The sequence below is a fragment of the Temnothorax longispinosus genome, chromosome 4 (genome assembly GCF_030848805.1).
Source record: "Temnothorax longispinosus isolate EJ_2023e chromosome 4, Tlon_JGU_v1, whole genome shotgun sequence".
Lineage (NCBI taxonomy): Eukaryota > Metazoa > Arthropoda > Insecta > Hymenoptera > Formicidae > Temnothorax > Temnothorax longispinosus.
In genome coordinates, this window is record NC_092361.1 from 8,678,043 (window position 1) to 8,685,805 (window position 7,763).

The 7,763-nt window shown below is 41.4% G+C and overlaps 1 long non-coding RNA gene across 1 annotated transcript; it reads right to left on the bottom strand.

The window, feature by feature from the left end:
• Window positions 1-5,161: 5,161 nt before the first annotated feature.
• LOC139811869 (uncharacterized) lies at window positions 5,162-6,214 on the bottom strand. The gene is made up of 4 exons (XR_011731761.1): window positions 6,042-6,214; window positions 5,812-5,955; window positions 5,362-5,734; window positions 5,162-5,270 (listed from the first exon to the last, which is right to left on the bottom strand). It is a non-coding gene; the product is annotated as an uncharacterized lncRNA (long non-coding RNA).
• Window positions 6,215-7,763: the final 1,549 nt, after the last annotated feature.

Sequence of the window (7,763 nt, forward strand, 5' to 3'; positions counted from 1 at the left end):
CGGACTATCCGCGATGAAATATCACACGCGCTTATCGTAGGCGGTAAACGGGATAAGCAAGCCGAAGTCGAATTTGTTATGCGCAACAATAATACGTGTTGACGCTTCGACATCTCACGGCGAACTGTCCACGAGGGACGGGTGTGGTTCTCCCACCTAAGCGCGACGCATGCGCCATGATGCGCAAACGGGCGCGAAGTTCTCCCATTGGCTAGTCGTGCCATCGGTGTAAATGGTACGACTCCTCAAACACTAAAAGTGTAACTCTTCGTGTGTTGAGTCGTTCGCGTTGACTCGGCATCTACACTTTTAGCGAGATGCCGCTCTCTAAGGTGCAAAGACGCGAATTGGCTATCGCCCGCGCGTGAACCAATCGCGCCGCTGCACCGCGAATCTTCGCGTAAGCGGACACAGAGTCACTAGGCTCGCACCGAGTGACTCTCCACGTATGAAAGTCATTTCAACGAATCCCTACGAAACCAGGTGAGTTGAGTATGCGTTAAACGCAATCGTAATTAATTTTTCTCTTTTTCTTTCAGGTGTCCCGGATCGTTCAAGGAATCGTCTCATTTGGTGTCACCGGCGGTGATCAACGGTAAGTATAAAATAAAATTAAAAATAGGTAAGTATAATAAAAGCGACTTAATTTATCACATGCATAATGGTTAACACATATGTTGTCTTAATAGTGACAGGGAAAGTTAAAAAGTTATCAAATTAAAGAATATATAATATCAAAATGGCTCAATTCCGTGCCAAAGTGTAAAAGTTACGTAAAAGTGTAGCAAAGTGTAAATCAAAATAAGCATAATTGCAATAAGGTGTAACAAAATGTAAACGTACGCCTGGAATGAATCCATTTAGCTTTAAGTGAAATATCGAAGTTATAAAAGTGTATTAAAGTGTTGTTCGGTGTAGAACCTTCGCTGGTTCGGTTTGCACGCTCGCTGGTAACGCGCTTGTGTGTGAAGTGTAGAAAAGTGTATAAAAGTGTAATAAAAGTAAAACGCCTATGTCGGCTCGTCTCGCACGTTCGCTGGTAACGCGCTGGTGTGTAAAGTGTAGTAAAGTGTAGGAAAAGTGTAACAAAAGTGTAACGCCTATGTTGGCTCATATCGCACGCTCGCTAGTAACGCGCTGGTGTGTAAAGAGTGTGTAGAAAAGTGTAGGAAAGTGTAGCGAAGTGTATCACCTCTATCGGTGTTGTTCTCATGCTAGTTTCTCAACGCTACAAGTGTAAAATGTGTAAAGGTGTATCGCAAAGGTGTAGGTGTGTCATTCCCCTGCGGGATCGTTTAAAATCATAATGTATGTCGTGAATAATGTGAAAAGAATGAAAACTAAATACGGATCTGGAAAATTAATAATTAACGGTACGAATATTATCGTAACGACCACTAGGTATTCCGAAAACTTCATGCTTGATTGTGTCTACGGTAAGTAATAGGATTGTGAACCGGCTTTATGCGAATACACTAACAGTAGGATGCAAATTATCGCTATCGCGAACAAAATTAATATGAAAGCTAATACTGTTATTCGGAACTTGTCCGAGTCCATCGTCTAATCTAACTCTTGCCTTCTGGCTTAATATCTCGTAAAACGACAGGTGAATGACTTGATTAGTGTGTAGGGATATATAACAAGGTTTATTTTTATGTGTGTTGACAATTGTAGTGTGCGTGTGTGTTCGAAGTGTAAGAAAGTGTAATAAATTGTAGCACTGCTACTTCATGCAATATTAATTAAAGATATATAAAAGTCAAAACGCAATATCAAATAATCTCACGAGGGCTGTGAACCCTGCTTAATCTTATAAGTGTGTTCTTGAAAATGAATATATAAAACGAAATGAAATGTACTGGTATAAAATTAAATAAAACAAAAGTAAAAAGGTTAGTCTCTAATAGAGCAAGAACCATTGTTTACAGTTCGGTGTAATCCATGACCTGCGACTCGGCTGAGTCCGGCTGCTGCCCCTTCTGCACTTCTGTACTCTCGGGTTATCCAGCGGGCTGAGAGCCCACCTCCAACAGCCTGCTCACCTCCTCGTCGGCTCGTTGGGTCAGGATCTCGGCAATGAGTTGGCTGTCGGCCTCGCAAAGGCCGCTGTCCAGTTCTCGGGTGTCCTGGCTGCACTGCACAGGCACGGGTGTAGCCGTCCTCGGCGCCTTCTGCTCCCTGGCGATGTTGTTCTTGGCCTGCGACATGTCCAACGTCTCCAGGCTCGGTTCGCGACTGATCTGGGGAACGGACGTTTTAACGTACGGTTCCAGGGTCGAATCAACAGACTTTCGGGAGGGCGCCAAAGAATTCGTTGGAAATCCGCGTCGTCCCGATGCATGCGTACCTGACGGAACATCTTCGCGATGTCCGTCATGTATACGTAACGGAATAGTCGCCAGCGTAAAATTATCGCCGCGATGTCTTGTTGTAGCTTCGGACCCGCCATTAGAAAATCATTGAGAGTGGTTTTATCGTCCGATTTGCTCGACGCGTTAAGCCCGTATCACACTAGCGGCTCGTGGCGCGACTGCGATTGCGTCTGCGATTGCGATTCTATTTCAGCCAATCAAAAAGGTAGCTATCAGCGATTACGATTGGCGTCAGCGATTGCGACTGGCGACTGCCGTTTGGTAAAGCCCATATGACCGCGACTACGATTGCGTCTGTGATTGCGATTCTATTTCAGCCAATCAAAAAGGTAGCTGTCAGCGATTGCGACTGGCGACTGCCTTTTGGCTTTGAATCCATTTTTCGAGTCGCAGTCACAGTCGCAGCCAATCACAGGATCCGATTTGGTCACGTGGTGCAATGTGGTGCTAGTGCGTGAAAACCACGTGTATACGACCGTGTTGAAAACAATAATATTGAACATCTGTGATATTGAAGCAGATAGAAAATCACACAATGCCACCGAAACATAATTTCTCGAAAGAGACAGATTACCGTTTGATCGACCTTGTGGAATTAAAACCACTTCTTTGGAACTGTACAAGCCACTTGTACAGACGAACAGATCTTAAGATTGCAGTATGGGACGAAATAGCCGAGCAGTTGGGTTCAGAATTCACAGGTATGTCTCACAATCAGAAGTGAATCGGTTCAATATTATCAGCTATTTATAATTTATTATAATTAATTTAATATTAACTAACATAACCTATAATTAATGAATAATTAATATATATATATTAATGTTTCTTATAGTTTATATTGGAGTGGATTAAATAATTACAATTTTTTGTAGGAAATATATTAATAAGTTAAAGTTATGCAGAATTAAAATAATAAAATTATGTAATAGGCTTTTTATTGATGCTATTTACAGGTGCTGTTGTATCAAGCCGTTTTAAAAACATGAAGGATACATTTGCAAGAAATTTAAAAGTTATGAAAGAATCAAAGCGCAGTAGAGCTGGCACAGACAATATATACAAGCCCAAGTGGCACATGTTTGAAAGATTAATGTTTCTCCAAAAGAGTTGTATCCAAGGAAACTCACAATCAAATATTTCCCCCATCCAGCTAGAGACAACTGCAGCATCAGATTCAGAATCTTCACAAATCAGTAATGAAGCGAATGATAGTACATCATGTACACAAAATACACCACTTATCTACCATGATGAAGCAATGCAGGTAAATTATTTTTTAAAGTAATCGCCATTATGTTATTTTCTTTTTATTTTTTTTTATTTTTTTTTGAAGTAAAAATGATATTTTTACAATCTCGGTAAATCACAGTACAGAAACTAATTCTATATGTATCTGTAATTATTTTTCAGGAATTTGCGATAATACCACCTGAAGTAAACGTAGGAAGTACACACTTGACATCTTCTGATCCAAATTCTTCTAGTGTATCTGCATGTAGCGATTTTGAACCAATTGCACCTTCACCAGAAAAGAGTCCGTCACCTCAATCTCTCCCAAGGCTGGCATCTAATTCTGCACTCAGCAGCATCACTCAATCTTCTCAACAACAAAAAAATCCTGTTACTGTATCCAACAAGCGATCATCAGAAAACCAAGAGCAATTATTTTATAAGAGAGGATTGAAGACGAAAAAACAATCATCAATAATGGAGGAAGCTGTAGGTGCCTTGAAACAGATGGCTCAACCTGACCCAGTTTTATCTCTTCCTCAACCTGAAATCAATGATTCAGCTCATACTTTGGCATTATTCTTAGAAATCAGGCTTCGTTCATTACCTCCGGAGAATCGAAAAAAGTGTGAAGACGAAATTTTGAAACTGTTAGCACAGTTTTGAAGAGATTAAAATTAAGTAATTGGTTATTAAATAAGTATTTTTTTTCGGCTGTGCCATTGTAATGCAAATGCCTAAGTTTTTATTGTTTTCTTATTCAAAGATAAAGTAGATATTATCTATTATAGTGAGACATTTAAACAAGTGTTAATTTATTTTATAGAGAACTTGTTACAATACATGAACATGTATTTTATTTTATAGAGAACACTTATTTGATACATAGAATGTTTCTATGGCTTATTTTCATATTGTACTTATGTAATATTGTACTTAAAAAAAATTAACAGAAAAGTATATATGTACCTTTGAGATCTCAAAACATATCTTTATTGTAGCGTTTAACTATCGTTAAATACATTATATCTGAGTACAAAATTCACAAGGGACTCATATTGCTGTTATCCAAATCAACATTGATTAAATTTCTAACCAAGCATCACTGCGCTTCGGTCTTGACAGTCTTCCTACCCATACTTAATTGCGAAAATGTACCTTTTATTAGCGGGAGGATTAAGCTTGGACGACAAATGCACGAATGCCTCAAATAGAGTAGGTCTATTCATGATATTCACCTCGTAATGCTTAACTTTCTCTCTGGTGCACCAGTTAGCCGCTTTGCTCACAGTGTTCTCCAAGTTATTCAACCCGGCATCGGTTTTCGTCGTTCAATTACCAATCACGATCACAGTTATCTCCTTCTTATCCTTATTCTTGTCAATGTCCTTCTTCAGCGGGAAGAGCACATCGAAAGATTCGGGTTTGCCAGTTTCCATATTATTTTCGAAGAATTCTGGTAGATCCTGATGTGTTAATAAAATAATATAATTTGTAGAAATAAATTCCTACTTATAATTCCTACTATATACACGTATACATATAAATGCTTACTTGAAAGTTAAGAGAGTAGAAAACTTTACATAAAATAACTAGGGAATTATATATAACCTTTAAGGCTTCCATATTATTAGCATGTACTTGCGTTAAATTCATTGTAACCTGCAAAATATCTTATTTAGAAATATCCATTTTTGAAAATACATGCATTTTTAATGCATGCGACGCAACTTGATAAAACATAGATACTTACTAAAAACAGATTTGTTAAATGCTTGGCAAAATTATCTGATACAAATTTTATTTCCGTCCATAGGCGGCGTAGCTTTTCGATACCTTTGCCGATGCCGCGGCTCTCGCTTTTAAATTCGTATCTATATCTCTTAAATAAGGAATGCGCCGTGTGTAGGACTCCATTGATCACATGAAAATCGCGTGTTGAACTTCTCTACCATCTGATCAATCAATTCTGGCCACTTGTTCGGAAAGTCATATTTTCCAATAATAGATACTGCATCAGACAACTGCTTTTGTATCGAATCTGGTGAATGTAACATCAGATTAACGATTAGTTTCTTGACGGCATCTCTGTCTTGGGCATGTATACGATCCATTGAATCCTCCTCCTAAAATAACATTCCGCAATAGTAAACTAACATACGATGTAAGAACATTAAAATAAATAAATAAATATAAACCCAACCACTTTCCAGTTGCGCTTAACATAATTCTTTTAAATTGCGCCGGCAATCCTAATCGTGATGTTAATCTCAGATTTGTCCACCAAATAAAGTAGTAGTAAAGGATAATTCTGATTGACTTCCACCGACTCCAGAAACTTTCTCGGCTAAAATATAAATTGGATATTAACATACGACACGCGTACAACGTTTAAAATATCACAAAAATAATAAGTTTGTAGGTTATACCAACCTGGACGTTTGACATTCACGTCTGGGCTGAGAGTGTGTGTTTCTGATATTCGCTCAACGTTACCAAATTGTCGTCGGTGAGCTCCATGTCGGCGATCAGGAAAACGATTCCTTTACTCAGTTAGCCTTTCTTTCAGGAGATACAACACGGCGGCATCGGCAAAGGTATCGAGAGAAAAGCTACGCCGCATATTATCGCGTGTAATGGCATGTAACAAAAGTAACAACCGGCTTTCCGTTGGTCTGTTCGGTCTGTTGCGACAGGTCACACGAATTCCAATCAACGAAAAGCGTAAACTGCGCCACCGCGGCAGCTGCAATATGATTGGACAGTAGCCAGTCGCAATCGCAATCGCAGTCGCAATCGCAGACGCAATCGCAGTCGCGCCGCGAGCCGCTAGTGTGATACGGGCTTTAAACACGACGCGTAACTTAGTAGTCGTACTCGATTTGCGTAAAACGCAATGATGCGGAATGTACACCGGGGGGTATCGAGAGGGCTCGTCGGCGTGTACCTTCTCCATGTGCCCCATGGATTCGTACTCCTTGAGGAAATCGTGATACTGAGCGGCGATCTCGGGTTTCTGCGAGAGTCGGCGCTCCATTTTGGAGTACAAGAAAGAAGTTTTTCGAAAAGTTTCGCTTATGTAAGGGGGGCCGTTCTTGAACAGCAAACGAACAATGTAACGTCCTTGAGAATCGCGAGAATGCGTACTAGCGAAATGATTTTCGCAACGTTCTTCCTCTTCGGTGAGAGGATTTTGGGAGGGGATACTTTCGTCCTCCCAAAAACTTTGAATCAAGGAATTCGTATCCTCGCAGGATACGCAATTCAAAACGGGAGCGGACTCTCCGGCTGGGTGTGCGGTGCCGGCAGGACCGGAGACGATCCACCCGAAAACAGTAAGCTGGCCCGTCGGGGTGCCGACCGGGCCTTGACGGAGGCCGTCGAGCAGCAACGACCCGTATAAATCCGCGCCGATTAGTACATGAATCGGGTGATTACAAGAGGGATCGGGATCTGCTAACGGTAAATCGCGTAGATGCGACCACATTGCGGCTGGCTTTATTTGAGAGGCTGTGTACGAAGTGATTCGTTGGTATACGTAGCCCGAAAATGGGAATATCGGTCCCTGTTTGTCGCAGGGCGCGAGCGTGAGATTAACCTGAAATCTCGCGACTCCATTAAATTTCTCTCCGAAGCAATGTATTTTTAACGCGGCACGATGACGCCTGGTTCGCATAGTCTAACAAAGCGATTCAGATATGAAACTATGTCGACCCCTGATCGAGTAGTGCACGTATTTTAAATGTGCGGCCCTCGACAGTACTTAAACTAACATACGCAGTGGCGAGAAGTACATGAGGCGGCTGCGTTACATCTCGAACAGCATGCACGGTTTGAACGGACGCGGAGGGCGCGGCCGGAAGCTCGGGAGCAGCGGCGACCGACACAGCTGACGGCGCGGAGGACGGCGAGTTAATCGCGGAAAGCTCACATTTGGTACCATTTGCTGTACCCTCGCTGTGAAGCAGCGAATGGTGGGCTTGACGGCATCGATTGCAACGTCCCTTAGGCTGCGTTTTCACTTGACGCTTGACGCTGGATGACGCTAGCGTCAAAACGGCTAAAGGAGCGTTAAACAGTGCACTGGAATTGCGCAGTAATAAGGTGCGTTCCGTTGAGTATATATATACCTAATTTACTTAAATAGAAATCTTT